This window comes from Podarcis raffonei, chromosome 9 (assembly GCF_027172205.1).
Source record: "Podarcis raffonei isolate rPodRaf1 chromosome 9, rPodRaf1.pri, whole genome shotgun sequence".
NCBI lineage: Eukaryota > Metazoa > Chordata > Lepidosauria > Squamata > Lacertidae > Podarcis > Podarcis raffonei.
The window spans coordinates 46,114,095-46,133,056 of NC_070610.1; the positions used below are offsets into that span (position 1 = coordinate 46,114,095).

Here is an 18,962-nt window from a genome sequence, read left to right on the forward strand (position 1 = left end):
ATAGGCAGTGGTGTAGCACAGGGGGTGCGCAGCCGGGGCATGCTCCTCATGTCGCCCTCCCCAAGCCAGCCTAGCACAGCTTCATGAGGCTGGATTCTGAGAGTGGCATGAGAAGGACCGTGGCCACAGTGCATGGCTGTTGCATCCTTTTCATGTGCCCTCCCTGAGTGGAGTGTTTCCACTGTGGGCCAAATTGTAGTTCTCTAGCAGCCAGCTGAAATCCAATGAGGTAGATGAGTTCCCCATTTGGCAAAAAATATTGGTGCACCTGTAGCTCTGCTTATATTGCAAATGGCTATATAACTGAGGAATCTGTCTAAAGGTAACTTCCACATTCTGAATTTTAATATTTGTTTCCCAGCTTTTCTTAACTTGATGGGATCATACTCTAATATGCCAGAATAATCTCTTAAAAGCTCTATGGAGGCATTAACTAGAGCTTCTCCTGTCCTTGGAAAAGCCTTTACCACTGATCCCATAGAAACGATATTGTGGGGTGGGGTGGGGGTTTCTGCTTGCTTTACCATTTGACCCCCTTTTGGCAGCTGTAAGAGGAAAATATCTTTTTCATTCATCCTAAATTTAAGTCAATGAGGTGAAAAGGGATTTGAGTTTCAAATCTAGCTTGTAAATGCTTTTTTTCTTGAAGCGTTACATAAAAAAATGGAATAGTGCAGGTATATTTGATAAAAAAATATTAAAAAGTGTCTAAAATCCTTAGAGCTTTATATGCATGGTTAGAAAACACAGGAAGCCTGTCTTTTTCACAGCAGGTAAAGTCGGCCAGAAAATGAAAATACTTAACAGAATGGGCAAAAGAGAGATTGACTCTGAAATCCCCAAGATATTTTCTTTTTGAGCTATCTTAAAAAAAAAAAAGTTGTTAGCTAAAGTTATGGTAGAGGACAAGTGATGTAGAGTATACTCAGTAACTGAATTACGTCTTGCTTAACATGAAGGGCATCTAAAGGGTAGGAGACAGCACCCAGAGATATTAAACTTATAAGATTTCTTACCCGAGGTTCACCATAAGGTCCCAGGATGGATTACGACACTTACATACAGTATCTGTTATAAAAATAATGATGCCTAAAACTCTTCCAAATGGAACAGAGCAAAATAACCTGAGCAAAATATAGGTGGGTCCTAAGAATAAATGCAGGTAATTTGCATCTTACGCGAGGGTTAGGTTCCAGGGGTCCACGTGTAAACACAAAAATGTGTAACGGCAGGAACCACTAGAACCTGGCCCCTCTCCCAGGTGGAGGGCTGCTTGTCTGGTTTGGGGAAGCTGGTGCAAGGACTCTGGGATCACAGCTGTTTGTACAGGTGTGTATGTGGGGGAATAAATAACTGTAGAGTGGGCTTTCTCCACTCTCAATTTATTTATTTATTTTCCCCACCCACGCAAAGCTGTGCTCACATAAGTAAAATAAGCTCAAGATGCGAGTCACCTGTACGTCAAGTGTCAAAAGCCAGGGTAAAGGGAAGATAGGACATGTGAGGAAGGACCTGGGTCTGGTCCCACCATTCCTCCAAGACAGGCTCTTGCATATCTCCCAATAAAAAAATAAAAAAATATTCCAGCGGCACCTTAGAGACCAACTAAGTTTGTTCTGGGTATAAGCTTTCGTGTGCATGCACACGTCTTCAGATACACTTGCTGAATTACAACTTATTACTAAACTGAAAACTATGGAGAGACCTGGTCTGAATAGAGATATTAGATTCTTGTCTCATTACACATGCTAAAGATATTTTTCATCATCTGCATTTTGCTTTTTCCTGTAGGACTAATTGCGGTCGTTAACAGTTGTCAACAGGTTTATCATACCCATTCAGTCAATCACCCATGTCCTACTACCCTTCTGGGGAAAACCCCACCCCACCCTCCCACTATATATAAGGGTCTGGTGAGTTCTGTTTCAGTGTATCTGAAGAAGTGTGCATGCACGCGAAAGCTTATACAGTTGTACCTCATTTTTCCAAAAAGGGTGCAGGGCAAACTGATGCGTCTGTGCACACGCGCAGAGCAGTTTGCGCTTCTGCACATGTGCGAAGTGTGATTTAGTGCTTCTGCGCATGCGTGAGCGGCAAACCCAGAAGTAATCCATTTCGGTACTTCCGGATTTGCCGCGGACATTCGCCGGAATGGACGCTCGACAAGGCGGACATTCGCAGAGGTATTACTGTACCCAGAACAAACTTAGTTGGTCTCTAAGGTGCCACTATTTTTGAAACATTATTTTTGCTGCATTGTTTTTTAAATTTTTTATTTTGACTGCATCAGACCAACCTACCTGAATCTATTATCTCCCAATAGTTCTAGTCAAATGCAGAAAGGGTACCTGAGAAACATGACATTCCTGACCGACAGACTTTGGCTCTCATTTGTCAGAAAGATTCTACAGACACTTCCTCCAGGGAGATGGGAGCGAGCCTTTAAAAAGCAGAGTGGCCTTGCAGCTTGTTTCCTCTTGCCATCAAGGGTCCAGTCTGGGTCTTCCAGACCATCATTGCTGCTTCCTTGTTCGTAGATCTCTGCATTGATATATGGGTGTGTGTGGGTGGGTGCAGCCGGTGAGGATGGAGCAAGCCATGTTGCCCCACTCCCTGGTCATGACCTGCACAATTATCATGTGAAAGGCGCTATTGGGTCGCAGCTATTGGCAGCTCTCCCTTTTCTCCACCAAGAATTTGAAGGTATACAATGCAGCAAAAATAATGTTTCAAAGTAGCTGGCACGATGCAGATATTTGGAATGGGTCAACTAGCTTCTACTCGCAAGCTTGCTGCTAACTCACAGTAAGCGTAACACTCAAATATCAAAGCAATGAGAATCAAGGAGAAAATAATAACAAAAGTGCCAATTTTGTACGTGCAACCAGTGTGCTGTGTAAAACAACTTTATAGCAACAACATATCTAATAAAATGCTGTAATCTTTTGAAAATACAATAGAAAATATAGTTGCAGTAAAATAATTGCTTTTGATTGATTTTAGGCACGCTTATTACTTGCTCTGTGGGTGTTCTGTCACTCGTAATATGAGCTGGACTTCCACAGAGAAATATCCTGGAGAGAACAAATTGTTCAGGCTCAGAGACAGACCTGTTAAAACTTTGTTACTCCAGTCTTTCCACATGCTTTCTATGCAGACTTGCTGACTTCTCCAGATTTGATTTTTTTTTAAAAAAATTGGCTGACTCTCAATGGAACATTAAAAAAGAAGATAAAAAACCCACCTTCTTGAATTGGAAAGGTTATCTCATAGCATGCAATGTTAGAAATAACCTTTCCATACCCTAACTTTAAATACCAGTATTAGATATGCACACTAATTGGAAACCTGTCTTGCTGATAGTTTGGAAGTAAGTGTTAAATAATCAAGTATTGACTAGAATATTATTTAATTTCTTATTTTAATTTTTAATGTCAGGAATGTAACTATCACTCTGCTTTGCGAAACATGAAATAATCTGGACTTCTGAATTTTAGGACGTGATCCCTAACAGAGGCCAGAATGCAAAGAACAGGACAATTAATTCCATGTTTCCTAGCAGACTTTTGGCTTGTGTTTCTCTGTCAGCATTTCTTCAGGACACGTGGCAAGCCATTTATGAAACTCAGGAAACTTTGTAAAGTAATGTGTGATAAAGGCACAGAGCCTATTTAAATAAAAAGGCCAAAAATCCTACTGAGCATTCCCAAGTGAGCATTCCTTTGGATACCAGTTGTAGATTACAACTCCCATTTCACCTGAAAAAAGGCGATAAACCCACACATTTACCGTTCCTTAATTATCCTGATTCTGGGCACAACTTACACTACAAAGTTTTCTCCAATGCAAAAATGAAAAATTAAAGCCTGACCCTTGGATTACTTGGATGGGAATGGTAAAGTTACTATGAATGTGGTGGATCTTATCCACGCAATGAGGGGCTAAAACTACCTTCTCCAAAATGGCAGCAGGAAGTTAAGGCATTTGGGTAGCTGAGGGCTGAGGCAGGGGCCGCTGGCATTTTGCCCTCACTAGCTGCCTAGTTTACCTCTGTGGTTGAGCCAGTCTGCATACCATGCAATTTTAAGCAAAGTTCTCAGAAATTCAATAGTCTGGCTACAATTGCGATGCATTGGCCAATGTACTATTAGAAATCTAGGATTAACAAACAGGCAAGACACAACTTTGGGAAAGGTAAAACGTAACTTTTTCTGCTTGCAACTACTGACCTCACTGCACAGCACCACCTGCTGGCCCTTTTGCTAGCACCACAGCAGACATTCCTATTTTCTAATGCTCATAAGGCACGAAAAGGTATTATTTAATATGTTATGCGTGGCATAAAGGTTGTGTCTGTCTTATTTTTCAGTTGTGGTAAAATGGGTGAATTTAGCAGTATGGAGATATATTACTTTGGCACCACCTGGCAGCGTATTCTAGTTTTTGTAGAATTATCATTACACTTTTTGTTTGTTTTTTGTTTTGATGAGCAAGACATAAAAACAAAGCTGCTGGTATCTTAAGATAGATGCTTGCATGCTAAATGAGTGCACAAGTTATGAGCTTTTTGCCACAGATTATTTCAGAGCATAATGTTTATGTTAATAAATGGTTCAAATGTTATCACAGGAGTGCAGTACCTGGAAATTGCTTGGGCCAAACACATGCATATGTTCTAAGAGTGGTAGAAAGGACTTGAAGAATGCATATTTCTGCATGGACAATTTTCTTTGGGATGCTGGGGTGCTGTGTTCAAACTCCTTCTACCACACCTGGAAATATTTGGGTACATTCCACATTGTTGCTTTAAAAATCCAGGAGGTCGGATGAGGACTGTTGTATTTCTAGAGGAGGTTCTGTTGTTGATGGGAATTTCAGGTATATGGTTGTGATAGTATTTATATTTAATCTTGCTAATTATGCTGTTTTAAATGTGCATTTTATATTTGATTTCCTTTGGTAATGTTTTCTTTTGAAACGTTTAAGATAATTTTTGTTGTTGCTAACTTTGCTGTGGTAAATGTGCATTCTGTAGTTGACCTTCTTTGCAAGGTTTTGTTTTGAAATCTTTGTGATAATATTTTAGTTTCGTGTTTATTATGTTGCTTTGAATGTATACTTTATATTTGACTTTCTTGAGTAATGTTTTATTCTCAAATGTTTTATTGATGCTTTAATATAGGCTGAAAATTGCCTTGAGATTTTTTTTCTTTAAAAAATATAAAGTGGCGTAGAAATGAAAGGAAGAAAAACAAAAAAATGGATCATCTCCTTTTATTTTAATGAACTGCTGGTTAAAATGTATTACGAAATAAATCTGAATTTTAAGCACACTTAAAAGTGCACAGGAAACCTTGACCATTTCAACAGTGAAGAGGATGCAGCATAGTCTTAACATTTCTGGATCCTTGATGCTATACTTGCATCAAGCTCTAGCACAATTTGGGCCTTTTGCATTGGTGTCTACTCCTTGACTTCCCTGGCCACACTTCAACCCTTTTAGCTCTATCCAGAATGTTGTTACCAAGGTAATTTCTAATAGTTTATACCAGGAGTTGCCAACCCTTTTGGACTAGTGGAGCATTTTGAATTTTGAGAGAGTGCTACTACCGCCAGTAACAAAATGGCTGGTATAGCATAACACAACATGGCCGCCATGAGGGGCATGGCATGACACAAAATTAGACATCACAGTCATAATGAAGCTTTCCCCGTAACTTTGTTAATCATCATTGTATTTCTATTCTAGAAAAGGTTTAACCTTTTCTGCCTGCCATGCAGCAATGAAAGGCACAAGAACCCTGTTTCCCCCCAATGCCAACCATAAACCAAAGCCTAGGTTGCTTCAGTAAACACATATAGACTTAATTCTGAGTAGACATGCATACAATTGTACTGTAAATTAACAGTATAGTGAATTCTTAATGAGTGCCGGGTGTTCAGCAGAAGACATACTTAAGTCTCTTTGTAAAGTTTTCCGATATGTGTTTTGGGGAGAGGGGAGATTCTTTAACACCCACTCATGATTATTGTGCTGTAGTATTTGCAGAAAATCTCAGACAAATCCACTGCAAGAATTTTTGTTGTTAGGGGGAAAAGAAGAGCAAACTATGGAGAATCCAAGGACTAGAAAATAAGACAGAAACAGGAAAGGTGCACCAATGGGAAGGGGGAAAGAGCAGATCTTTAGCACCCCAGATATTCCTATTGCTTTGTGTCCAAACAAATCAACCCACAGCTCTGACTTCATTCATTGGATAAAAACACTGAAAGGTGGGAGTAGGTGGCCTGATTTATTTCACAGAAATTGATTAGAATGGTATCTGCACATCTTGCTTGCTAACTTTCTAGGAGGGCTAGAGACTTATTTAAAGAGTGGTTTAATAGTCAGGGAACACTGGGAATTGTATCTCTGTGAGTTGAATAGGGGTATCCTATCTACTCTTAGCCCCCTTAACAAACAACACTTCCCAGGATTCTTTGAAGTCAGCAGTGATTATTTAAAATGGCATGATGCTGCTTCAAATGTTTAATGTTTTATATGGGGCTATAGCACAAGAGCAATGGACAAAAATAATCCAGAACATGTATGATATCAAAAGTTACAGGATTTCAGCAGGAAGTTGTGGGATATGCACTGACTGGAAATGAAGCAGTGTGACCATGCCAACACTTGGCAGGTGCGAAAGGTACTGAAACTGGGATTGCAGGTGACTGCCCCAATAGCATAATGAGCAGAAATAATCATGAATGCACAATAAAAAGAATGTGTTGGAGGGGCCTTGTGTGAAATATTTTAATACATTTCTCTCCCCCCCTTTACTTTAAGGCTCAGTTTGTTAAAGCTACTTTTAGTAATTTATTTGAGCTGCTATGACTGATTATCCACCCCTTTAAAATCCACACTATTTCAGAATCCCAGTACTCTCTTATCAGATTCTATATACAGACTTTATGCCCTGGGATCTATTCTATTGCACAAGACCTGGTGAGCTTTCTGATATTTTTAAACCACAGAGCCTAGGGCTTGCCGATCAGAAGGTCGGTGGTTTGAATCCCCATGAGGGGGTGAGCTCTCGTTGCTCGGTCCCTGCTCCTGCCAACCTAGCAGTTCAAAAGCACGTCAAAGTGCAAGTAGATAAATAGGTACCGCTCTGGTGGGAAGGTAAACGGTGTTTCCGTGCGCTGCTCTGGTTCGCCAGAAGCAACTTAGTCATGCTGTCCACATGACCCAGAAGCTGTCTGCGGACAAATGCCAGCTCCCTCAGCCAGTAAAGTGAGATGAGCGCAGCAACTCCATAGTCATCTGCGACTGAACCTAATGGTCAGGGGTCCTTTTACCTTTACCTGCCCACCACATTCCTAGGGGACCTATTTACAGTTCAGGAAGTTTCTCCACACTCTTACTCCTCTGTGTCTCCACATGAAGAAAAACAACAGCAACAGAAAGTAGAAATGTGATTCAGCTGCTTTTATATTTTCCTTTCATGATGCTTAAAAAGAAAACCAGTTAATTTGAAATCCATTCATTTTAAATATCTGATCAAATAATTAAGTGGTTATGCTGAGACTGGGGTAGGGATCTATTGCAAATGTATCTTAGTTGTATGGGCTTGATTGGTTTGATTATTTTTACAGCTTTTATTTCTGCAACTTGTCCTGGATGCTAGGTAAAGAGGAAATTGCAGCATCTTCAGGACTTGTGGAAGATACACGCCACAGCAGCCTTGCCAATGCTAAACAAGCCTGTGTTGGGTCAGTGACCCTTTGCGAGACCTCATGGAGGGCCGTACGCATGCTGCCCTGAGCCCCTGCATTGAAAAAATGGTGGGAGATAAAACAAGTAAGTAAACAAAGACTACAGATTAGCAAGTTCTGTTGATAGAGAAAGCGACATGAAAAACACACTGTCATCAAAATAGATGACTGCTGTGTATACCCAAGTGCCAGTGACGTGCCAGAAGAAAATAGATGTTCTCCTGGTTTGCCGGAGAACCTTACCCTAATGTGCGGCTCATGCAATGCTTTTACTAATAAAGAAGAGGAAAATACATTCTGCATCTGCCCTGAAAGCACCTTTATATATAGTATTGTTTCCTGGAATTGAAGACAACCTGGAGTTGAGCCCCAGAACAAATTATGCCATGCACATTTATCTATATTTATAACAAAACGTTGCCGTGTGGAGTACTGCTGTTTAGCGCCAGCCAGCCTTTCAACAGGATACTATTACACACCCCTTCTCCATTTCTACCCCTAACAGTCAATCCGTTTTCTGTGCCTAGTCATAGAATTGTAGAGTCGGAAGGGACCACAAGGATTATCTAGTCCAACCCCCTGCAATGCAGGAATCTTTTGCCCAACATGGGGCTCACAACCCTGAGATTAAGAGTCTCAAGCTCTACCAACTGAGTTATCCTAGGTTCAACTAGTGAGTATGCTTCCTCACCGACCCATTTATGAGCCCCTTTCTATTAGGTAGCCCCCAAAGTTTTTCTGTACTACTTCAAATCTTGGGATGTCCTCCCTCAACCCACTAACAACAGTGTGGATGGTGTCACTTTTGCTACATGAGGATCAAGACTTGGAAAATGAGTACACTGTTAGCATATAGCACATCCTGTCAATTCAAGGCAGTTTACACTAAGGTCTTATCCACAATTCCTCTTGTTCTGCTGCTCCCCACCCAGCGAAAACCACTCTATAGCGCCCAATGGAAACAAATGGCAATTCAGGTTTCCTCTGGATTGCCATTTGTTCTGATTGATGGCTAAAGAGTGGGTTTTCCACTGGAAAGGAGAAAGGGGAAAACTGCTCGGCCCCAGCTTTCCAGGCATAGCCCAAGTGGAAATGTGTTTCCATTCTAGTCTTCCATCCACACAGTGGCCGCTCCAGTCCTGGTTTGTTTCAGCAAGGTAGGTCCATCGTAAGCTGCACCAAGCACCAAATACACAGATGACAGAGGTTTGGTGCAATTGCTCTTTAGTAATGCACAGGCGTTTTATCTAGGACAAACTGCAATTAAATAAGCCCGCCCCCTCCTTTCTTCCAAAGTTGTTTCAGTGATTTCTGAATTGTCCTAGTTAAAGTTGGCCACTGGTTTGAAACAGCTGCTCTGTGTGAAAAGTTGCTGTAGTCAGTAGGAATGCACCTCAAAGTCTATTAAGGCTCTAGAAAAGAAGCGCATTTTTGAAATGCCATGTTTGCTTATAGTGATAGCTCTAGTGGCAAGGAATGCTGGATTTGGTGTCATTTGGACACCATTATGCTGCATCAGTATAAAAGCAATTACTTTAAATCTGGGATGCTGGGTTCACATGCATTAAGGTTAACAGCGTTCAGGAGATTTGTGTTGACTTCAACAACGAAACTAGTTGACCTTTTCATCCACAGCTGCCTCTTTTGAAAGCTGAAGTCTTTGCCATTTGGCTGGATTTTCTATCCCATCCTGTTATATCTCCGCCTTAGATATGCTGAGTTGCACAGCGGTTTTCTTTGCTTCTTAAAACACAAATTACTACCCCCCAAGTGTATACCAGAATGGGAGGAATGAAAAAGGAATTTGTTTTGGGTTTTACGGCCCATTTAAGGCACCGGCCCAGACAGGTGGAAGACCAGGGATAGGCATATGTTCTACATAACGATTATGTAAAACATAATGCATCCAATCCAAATGCATATTCACACATAACAGCTGTCTCAGTTGATTCTTCCAACTGAAGGAAGGACAGGAAACAATGCACAAGGGAGGCTTTCATGCAGGGCTAGTGCCAGACTTTGGGGGCTCACAACAATGCTTTCGATGTGCCCCAGAGCTCCTACCCGCTGCCATGTCCAGGGGCAGCAATACCTGCACGAACCTCCACCCCCAACCAGAACAAGAGATCTGCCCTGTTCTTTGCCATGCATGATGGTGGCCACTGGCTGAGGAAGAGGGGTGCGGGGGGAGCGCACTGCCCCCGGCAGCATGATCCTGTTGGGGTGCCATCGCAGCTGCCTCCCTGCCCACACTGGGCGCCACATCCCTGCAGGTGGCGTCCCACGCCCCCAGGATGAGCGCCACATCCCTGCAGACAGTGCGCCATGCCCCCAGGATGCGCGCCAGCCCCACCCTCACCTGCTCTCCGCCACCCAGTGCTGGAGCATGAAGCTCTGCCACTGATGGTGGCCACCTCACTCTTCTCCCTCCTCCTGGGCCACTACTCACCACACTTCCAGGCAGGTCTCTGGAGCTGTTTCAGCACTGGATGTGAATGCCAGCCTAGCTTGGCTCTCATTTACAGTGGCTGCCTAGCATGTTTAATTATCCCCATTTCGCTGCCCAAGATCTATAAAAATCTATAGTACATCAATAGATTTTGTAAATCTATAGTTCTGGTAGGACCAGAATTATAGTTTTTATAGATCCATGGGCCTGGGTAGTGCAATTGTGGTAATTAAACATGTTATGAAGTCACTGTAGATTCAAATGTGGCAGCATGGCCTTCCCTCCACTGAAACAACTCAGAGGGGTGAGGTCTGCTTGAGGAGTGGTGGCAGGGCCTTGGGACCTTCGGTCTGTACATAGATTGTATACATCCTTTGCCACAGTCACTCCAGAGGGCCCCAGTAGTGGTCACATGGTGGACTACAGAGATCATTTGTTCTCAGCTAAATAAAAAATGCTGACTAGAATCTGCTTAGAGATGTTAAAGAGAGAACCGACTCCCCCTCACCCTGCATGTATTCTGATAACGTGACAAGATTGTTTGTTCACTCTGGGTCAATAGCAAGTCCTATTACTGTACTGTTTTGCTCCTACCCTTTTATGTAGACAAATGTTTATCTAAGGCAAAGTTCTTCACTCCAGCTCTCAGAAGGGGATAGAGCGGTGACCCTTCAGAAGGAAAATGCGAGGATGCATGCAGCCCAGCTTGAGACACCCTTAAACACCCCCAAATGTAGGTAGGAATGGGTTGGCTTGCTGTGCTGACCAAGGAGTGAACAACAGGACTGGAAAAGGATTAAAACACTGGATAGTTTGTGCAGCTGTGAGAATGAAAACAATGCAGTTGGGACTGGAGCGTTTCATTTTTACGATGACTGCCTTGGATTGCTATCCCTGTGGACTCTTTCTGCAGTTACGTTTAGTAGTGTATGTACGATATGAAATGCCAGCACGGTGTGGTGTTGCAGTAGGAATGTGGAGATCCGGGTTCAAATCCCCATTCAGCTATGATGTTCATTGGGTGACCTTGGGCCAATGACTATCTCTCAACCTCACTTACCTCACAGGGTTCTTGTGATGATACTGGCACGGGGAAGTTGACAACTTCTTATGGGAAAGTTGGGATATAAATGTAGGAGTTATCATCAGCACCAGCATTGTCATTTTCTTTTTATATTCCACAAAATATGCTCATTTTGTTTTAACTCCTTCAAATTTAAGGAATGTTAATTCTCCAGTTTCCCTATAACCACAAGGGAGAAAAATCCCAAACCAAAATAAAGTCCAGAATTAGTTTATTATCCTCTCTCTCTCTCTAAAAAAAAAAAAAAAAAAAAAAAAAGAATTGTAAGGTAGGGAAATTATCTGCATTATGTTTATGTCTTTTTCCAAGAATACTTTAATCTTAAAGATGCTTTAATATAAGATGCTAGAATGATTTTGTGGCTGTACTTGGCCTTGATTTTGTAATACCTGGTGATGTCTGGGCAAGATCTCAGAATCCACATCAAGTATGAGCCTGTGATGCCCTTTCCATCTAAGCTAGCTAGAGCCCATTAATAATAGTCTCATTAAAGTTGGGTGTGTTTTATGCAACAGGCCCTGTATGTTTGAGATTAAAGGATTTTTGTTCTCAGCAGATTAATGCCTTTCAAAAAAGTTGGTTCAGTTCTGGTTTTCCAGAATCATTGGCTAAAATATCTTGACATCTGGAAGAACCTCTGAGCCTTTTTACATTGCAAATCCTACGCAGAAAACTCTTCCACGCAGGAATTGATGCAGGACCCATCAGTAGATCATCACTAACTAATTGCACACATTGAATTTTCACTCTTGACACTGAATATTTATTGATTTCATTATTATATTTATAGATTGCCTTTCATCTAAACAGCTCAAGGTTCTACCCACAGTTATCTCTCCACATTTATCCTCCCAACAACCCTGTGAGGTAGGTTCAGCTGAGAGAAAGAGTGACTGCTCCAAGGTCACACAGGGAGCTTCAAGGCAGAGTGAGCATTTGAAAGAGGTGTGCATGCACTTTCCCCCTTTCTTTCTCTAAACAGGAGAGAAATGACCAAATGGCACTCATGGTACTCGCTCAAAAATCCAAACTTAGCAACCCTTGGTTTGGCACATCGGCAAGAACTAAGAAGATGGAGAGCAAGGGCTTATGTGGTGGTGACTAGCAGTGCATGTACTTTGCTTATTTTCTGAAACCATCATAGATTACTGCAGCAAGTATAAGAAGTGTTGCAGCTCTGGAGTTAATAGTCTTAATTTGCAACCAGAAAGGGGGAGTATCTTACTTCAGTTATTCAGATGGGCTTACCCACCCCCACTTTGGATTTGTTTTTTTCAAAAATGTGGTAAACCACCCCTGATCATTGTGCTGGTCCTCTGACTCAAAGTCCTTCCTTGAGGGCACCTGGCTGCTCTGCTGAAATAAATGGTAAGAGGCGCCAGCACACTTAGCCTTGTTAAAGAAGTTGAGGACTTTTTGGACACAAGAGGAACTACAGCAAGGGCAAAAGCAGGAGGAAGATGAGAATTTTACATGAGTGTTTGTGTGAATGAAAGGAGCAGGAGAGCCAGAAGGCACTCTCAACCACTAGGTCTAAGAAGTTACTTTCCATATATTTCCACGCAAGAGGGCAGCAGCAGGCTACAGTAGATGGGAAGGAAGGCCCGTAAAGACTACAGGTGACTCAATTCATCCCTTACAGGAGGAGGAGGAGAAAGATGGTTGTAGTGGCTGGGGACTTGCTACTGAGGGGTATAGACTATGGACGCAGCTGCCTGCTGACTGGATGAATTGACCCATGAAATATCTGTGCCTCTGGTGTGCAGATCCAGGGCATGATAGACCAAAAAAGTTGCGTAAATTGTAATACTTACTCTTCTGTTGTCCAAAGTTGTGAATTTGTGAATCTGTTTCAACTCCTTTAATTTCCACGGAACGTGGAAGGACAAAAGACTGTGCTCTCAATATATCTGCCAGGAAGATTGCCAGTTGCTGATCTATGTATTTTTGGTTCCTGGCTTGTTCTTCTGTTGGTTTTCAGACCTATTGCATTTACTGTTTGAAAGTCATTGCTGAGAAGTTATTGATAAAAGAGACATGAAATACATGGCAATTATCCACCATTTGTAAAAAGAAAAATGGCAGGGATATAAATAATGAAAATGTTAAAGAGTTTTGTTTTCGTTGTTTATATCAATATTTCATGGGGAAATTTTCCTTGAGGAACTTTCTATACTTTGAATTTCAAAGTTGATTTTAATAGAAGAACATGGCTGACTGGAAGACGTAGGTATCAATGGCAGATGAAGGTGATGGACTATATGGGATTGGCAGAAATGACTGGCAGAATCCGAGACCAGGGAGAAGAGTCGGCGGAAGAAGATTGGAAGAAATTTAAAGACCATTTACAGAAATATTGCAAAATTAATGAATGTTAGAATGATGTCGGATAGAAATTAAGTGGTTTCCAGCTGTAATGCTTTAAGAGAATATGGAAAAAAAGGTTTAGAAATAGGTTAAAATTTATTGATAAGGATTTGCTGAACTAACAATTTGAATTGGAATACAAAAAAGGGAGGTATGAGGAGGTCTGGGAAACAAGTTAATGAAAAATAAGTAATGGAAACTTTATGTGTTTTTTAATTATCTTTTATTTTTGTATTTTTGTTATTTTTTCTTTTTGATTTTTATTGTATTACTATTGAAAACTTTAATAAATATTCTTTGAAACAAAAAGGAAGTAGGTATCGATTTCAAGGCAGGGGGTATTACTGACATAACAGCCTTCTCTTCCAAGGAGGTTCTGAATTGTCTTAATTTTTGTTCTGACAAAAGAATTGTATAGCTCTAGTAATTTTTATCATCAGTTTGTTCTTAATGTGTGCTGATAACTTTGATATTCTGGTTTATGACATTGTATATGAAGTGGAAAACCATTTGTAAAAACACGATGAACAAAATACCAGGCTGAAGTTGTAGTGAAACAGTGTCAAGCCCTGTTTGTCCTTATAAGTTAGAACCCACTCCTCAAGATATTCCTAAATACCTTCACCCAGGGGTCAGCAACCTTTTTCAGCTGTGGGCCAGTCTACTGTCCCTCAGACCATGTAGGGGGCCAGACTATATTTTGAAAAGAAAAAAAGAGAACGAATTCCTATGCCCCACAAATAACCCAGAGATGCATTTTAAATAAAAGGACACATTCTACTCATGTAAAAACATGCTGATTCCTGGACCGTCCGCGGGCCAGATTGAGAAGGCGATTGGGCCGCATCTGGGTTGCCTACCCCTGCCTTGGCCCAAGGGGCTAAGGTAATAAACAAACAATCATGTCTTTTCAGAATCTTTGGCAAAGCACGTCTGTCCCCTATTGACCAGCAAAAGGTAAAAACAAAAAAGTAGGAGGAGACTACCTGAAGAGAATGTCACATTTCATGACATGGCTTTGACAGGATTTGACACATGAGAATCTGGTTTAAAGAGTAAGCCAGCAACCTCATACCAGAAAAGTGTTTTGTTTTTTGCTTATCTAAGTACTTGAGCAACTAATGTCAGGTAGCACCAGGCCTTTGGCCCCAGTTGCTCAAGTGCTAACTGTTGACGAGGCAGCTCTTGACTCATAATTAATTTTCTAATCATCACATCAAACAAAAAAGGAGGAATAATGATCACTTGCATGCTATAGATTGTGAAAGTGCTATTCTTAACTGATTTTGAGTGAACCTCTAGATTACATGTCAAAAGTATTTCCTTGAAACCAGATGACTCTGTTTCCTAGCCAGCAATGAAGAATATATGGCATGATGTTTGACAGCTAACCTGTAACAACTATCTAGGATCACTTGAAAGGTTTGGGGAGTTACAGTACTACCTAATAATCAGATAAAGGGGATATTCTAGCCTCTTTACCCTGGCTCTTTACAAAGTTATATTTATCCTCTGGGGATGGTGCTTGTTGAACACAGGTAGTAATTTTTCTTTTTTTCAGTTACAGTAATGTGATGTTTGAATGTGTTAGGGCTTCTTCCGTGATGGATAGCTGCAAGGACTTGAAGTACATGCTTTTGGTATTCATAAAACATTGGGAATGTAAAGTGCTTAAGGGCTAAGATATGCTAAGATATAGGGTATAGATATAAGATATAGGGTATATAAGGTATAGTCACCATATTGGTCAAACCTATTAAGCCTAGATAGGCATTCTCTTCCAGAATGGACAGTCTGATAGTTCCAGCACTGTTCAGAAATATCTTTTTGTCTGCTGTCGCAAGCTGGCTGGGAGGTGGTTGCCTTTATTTTTAAGAAAGTTAATTAAATTTAATACATGTGGGGGCAGTGAAGAATAATGGTAATTTATTAAAGGAGACTTGGTTTTTGAGCAGGGTTCTAGGTGGGAAATAAATGGAGAGTAAATTAACTAAAGAGGGATGACTGGGTCATCTGGACGTGGGGTGATCTCAAAGTGTGGTCCCAAGTAACTGAGGCATTTATTTTATTTGGGGTAATTTTGATTTGAATGGCAAATTAATTTGCTTGCCTTCAGTGAGATTTAAATAAGTTCTCTAGTAATTGGTTCTAGAATTCTATCTCTACATAAATATTGCCTAATTCCAGTGTTATGCGAATCTGTGTCCTCATTTGTCTTCTATTTTTGGTTATGTGTACGTGGCCATCCTGAACACAGCCCAAGGCATAATGTTTCTGCAGCTTCCAGCCTGCCTTCATCTGGTTTGTGGCCAGTGATGCAAAACAACAACAACAACAACAATTTTATTATTTGTACTCCACCTATCTGACTGGGGTACCCCAGCCAAAAGAACTAGTATCTGTAACAGATGATGAGATACTATGAGCATGTGTCAATTAAGGTGTCACGTGAAGGTAACAAAATAAGGAATTACTGTTCAAGACATCTAGAGATTGGTCTGCCAGTTGTCAAATCCTGATCCATACTATAGGAGAAGTAACTTCCAAGGGACTATAGCACCTGAATGAACTGAAGGTATTTCCAGTTATAAGTATAAATTAAAACAGAGATACTGAATTCAGAGAGAGAGAGAAAGAGAGATCACAATGTTTTGCAATTTGTTATATTGTGGTTAACTCTAGTGCCAGAATGTAGAGCACCCTTGAGCACTTAGTTTCAAACTTGACTAGATGACAGTTTGGTTCTGAATTCCAGAACTATCTGTTTCTTGGCAGAAAGCTCTGCAGACTCTGCAGGCAAAGCTCAGAATGCATACAGGAAGCTGAACCCCCTCCCTTCTCTTGTTAGCCAAAGCTGAGGCCAGGTGCTAATGGTCTAACTCAGTACATATTGTTGTCAATCCATGCCTTGGGATTGTACTTAGTGAGGCTTGGTATGCTGTAACATGACAGAAAGAAAACTTGGAAGGCACTGAGCAGGTTTTGCTAAGTCTGGTATGGATCTAATGAGAAAATCTGGTTCAAAGATGACCTGGAGCCTATTGGATCCCACCCACCCCCAAACATCTAGCAAAGTAGACCTCCTTTTCTTCATGCACTCTGGAAGAAATGTACTGGTAGCAGCTCCATGTTATTCTGTGATTTCAAAATTTTACCACAATGACACCTTTCCTGCCCCAAAACTTTTTGCTTTTGCTGGACCTCATTTATACAAGCACCACTTAAGGACAGAAAGGTGCAGCCTACCAGACGCTGGCATGACTAATAGACAAAAGCTGGGGAACTGACTTCAATAAAAAATAAAAATAAAATAAAATATATGATTGTCTCCTCTCCCATTTAGCAGGTAATTTTTGTCCAAGTCTCTTAATATCATGAGACTGTCTTGGGTCATGGGTTGCAGAACAATTATGGTGATAAATGTTAATAGTCCATTTAACTGCAATTAAAATTTTCTGTGTCATAAACTTTAAATTAAAAACTAATGCCCCCTCTTCCATCACTTTCTATAGCTGTTATACTACTGTTGCATTTGCCAAAATAGGTTTTGCCGAGGTGTGCATTGTGGGTTGGTGACAACAAATGGCTGCATAAAGCAGATAGTGGCACAGTGCTGTGTTTTCATGTGTTGCTTACAATGTCTTATTAGCTTTGAAAGAAGGTGGTCTCTATGCATGTGTGGGGCATGACCTTGATTAAGAGCCAGATGCCAGGACAGCCTGGCTGGCTCTAATAAAACCAGTGAACCGTATAAGTAGCTAGATCTGAGGTTAATTTTTTTTCTGATGTTTTTTTTTTTAAACCGTTGCAAAATAACACTTTATTAAAGGGAGTCAGATAAAGTTAGATGACCAGTGATTCAGTCTGGTATGCCGCCCCCCGATGCCTCTGAACCAGAACCCATTTTGAGGCGCAGTTATAAAAACAACCGGGGGTGGGGGCTCTGCTAGCGACCAAGCTGGGTGGTGACAAGACCAGGCCAGAAGCTCCAAGGATGGAACCAGTTTCCTTTGTTGGATGATATTCACCTAAAAAATCCCACCAGTGGAAGCTGTGTGCAATGACTTCTGTCTGCAAAGCAAGGCTTTCCTTTTTTTATATATAAAATATTTTATTAAGATTTTACAAAAACATAGGCTTACAAAATACAAAAAAGACATATAAAAAGAAAAAGATACATAGAAAAGAAAAAGAAAAATACAAAAAACGAACAGATAAAAAAGAATTAAAAACAAATCCATTTTTGTTACTTTAAACTCATTAGCTTGTTTCCTTGACCTCCTCACACCTCCCCTTTTTGTATTCCCATTTAAATAATCAAATCAGCAAATCCTTACCCTCTTTCGTTTATCTTAACTCTATATCTTAACATATTATAACTCTATATTTTCACCCATTATCAATTCATTTTTGCATATTCTTATTAACTTTGTTGCTAATGCCACTTATTTTCAATCCAACATCATTTTAACATTCATTAATTTTACAGTGTTTCTGCAGATAGTCTTTAAATTTCTTCCAATCTTCTTCCACCAACTCTTCTCCCAGGTCTCGGATTCTGCCAGTCATTTCTGCCAATTCCATATAGTCCATCACCTTCATCAGCCACTCTTCCAGGCTGGGTAAATCTTGTGTCTTCCAATACTTTGCAATAAGTATTCTTGCTGCAGTTGTTGCATACATGAAGAAAGTTCTATCCTTCTTTAGCACCAATTGGCCGACTATGCCCAGGAGAAAGGCCTCTGGTTTCTTCAGAAAGGTATATTTAAATACCTTTTTCATTTCATTATAGATCATCTCCCAGAAAGCCTTAATCTTTGGGCACGTCCACCAAAGGTGAAAGAATGTACCTTCATTTTCTTTACATTTCCAACATTTGTTATCGGGCAAATGATATATTTTTGCAAGCTTGACTGGTGTCATGTACCACCTGTATATCATTTTCATAATATTCTCTCTTAAGACATTACATGCCGTAAATTTCATACCGGTGGTCCACAACTCTTCCCAGTCAGCAAACATAATGTTATGACCAATATCTTGTGCCCATTTGATCATAGCAGATTTAACCGTTTCGTCCTGCGTATTCCATTTTAACAGCAAGTTATACATTCTTGAAAGTATCTTAGTTTTGGGATCTAACAGTTCTGTTTCCAATTTTGATTTTTCCACCTGGAAGCCATTTTTTTTGTCCAAATTATAGGCCTCTCTTATTTGATAATAATGAAGCCAATCTTGCACTTTATCTTGTAATTTCTCAAAACTCTGCAATTTCAATTTATCTCCTTCTTGTTCCAATATTTC

At 40.6% G+C, this 18,962-nt stretch overlaps 1 protein-coding gene and 1 long non-coding RNA gene across 3 annotated transcripts in view; one reads left to right on the forward strand and one right to left on the reverse strand.

Annotated features, from left to right (window-relative positions):
• Positions 1–16,546, reverse strand: part of LOC128421090 (uncharacterized) — a 32,202-nt gene extending 15,656 nt beyond the window's left edge. The window contains exons 1-2 of one of the 2 annotated variants that reach the window (XR_008332221.1): positions 14,278–16,546; positions 13,106–13,303 (exon numbers count right to left, since the gene is read on the reverse strand). This is a non-coding gene — a long non-coding RNA (uncharacterized LOC128421090). Of the gene's footprint in view, positions 1–13,105; positions 13,304–14,194; positions 14,226–14,277 lie in introns of those variants that run through there. The other variant, XR_008332222.1, reaches the window with a different exon arrangement.
• Positions 1–18,962, forward strand: part of NDUFC1 (NADH:ubiquinone oxidoreductase subunit C1) — a 255,356-nt gene that overhangs the window by 208,080 nt on the left and 28,314 nt on the right. The window lies entirely within an intron of this gene.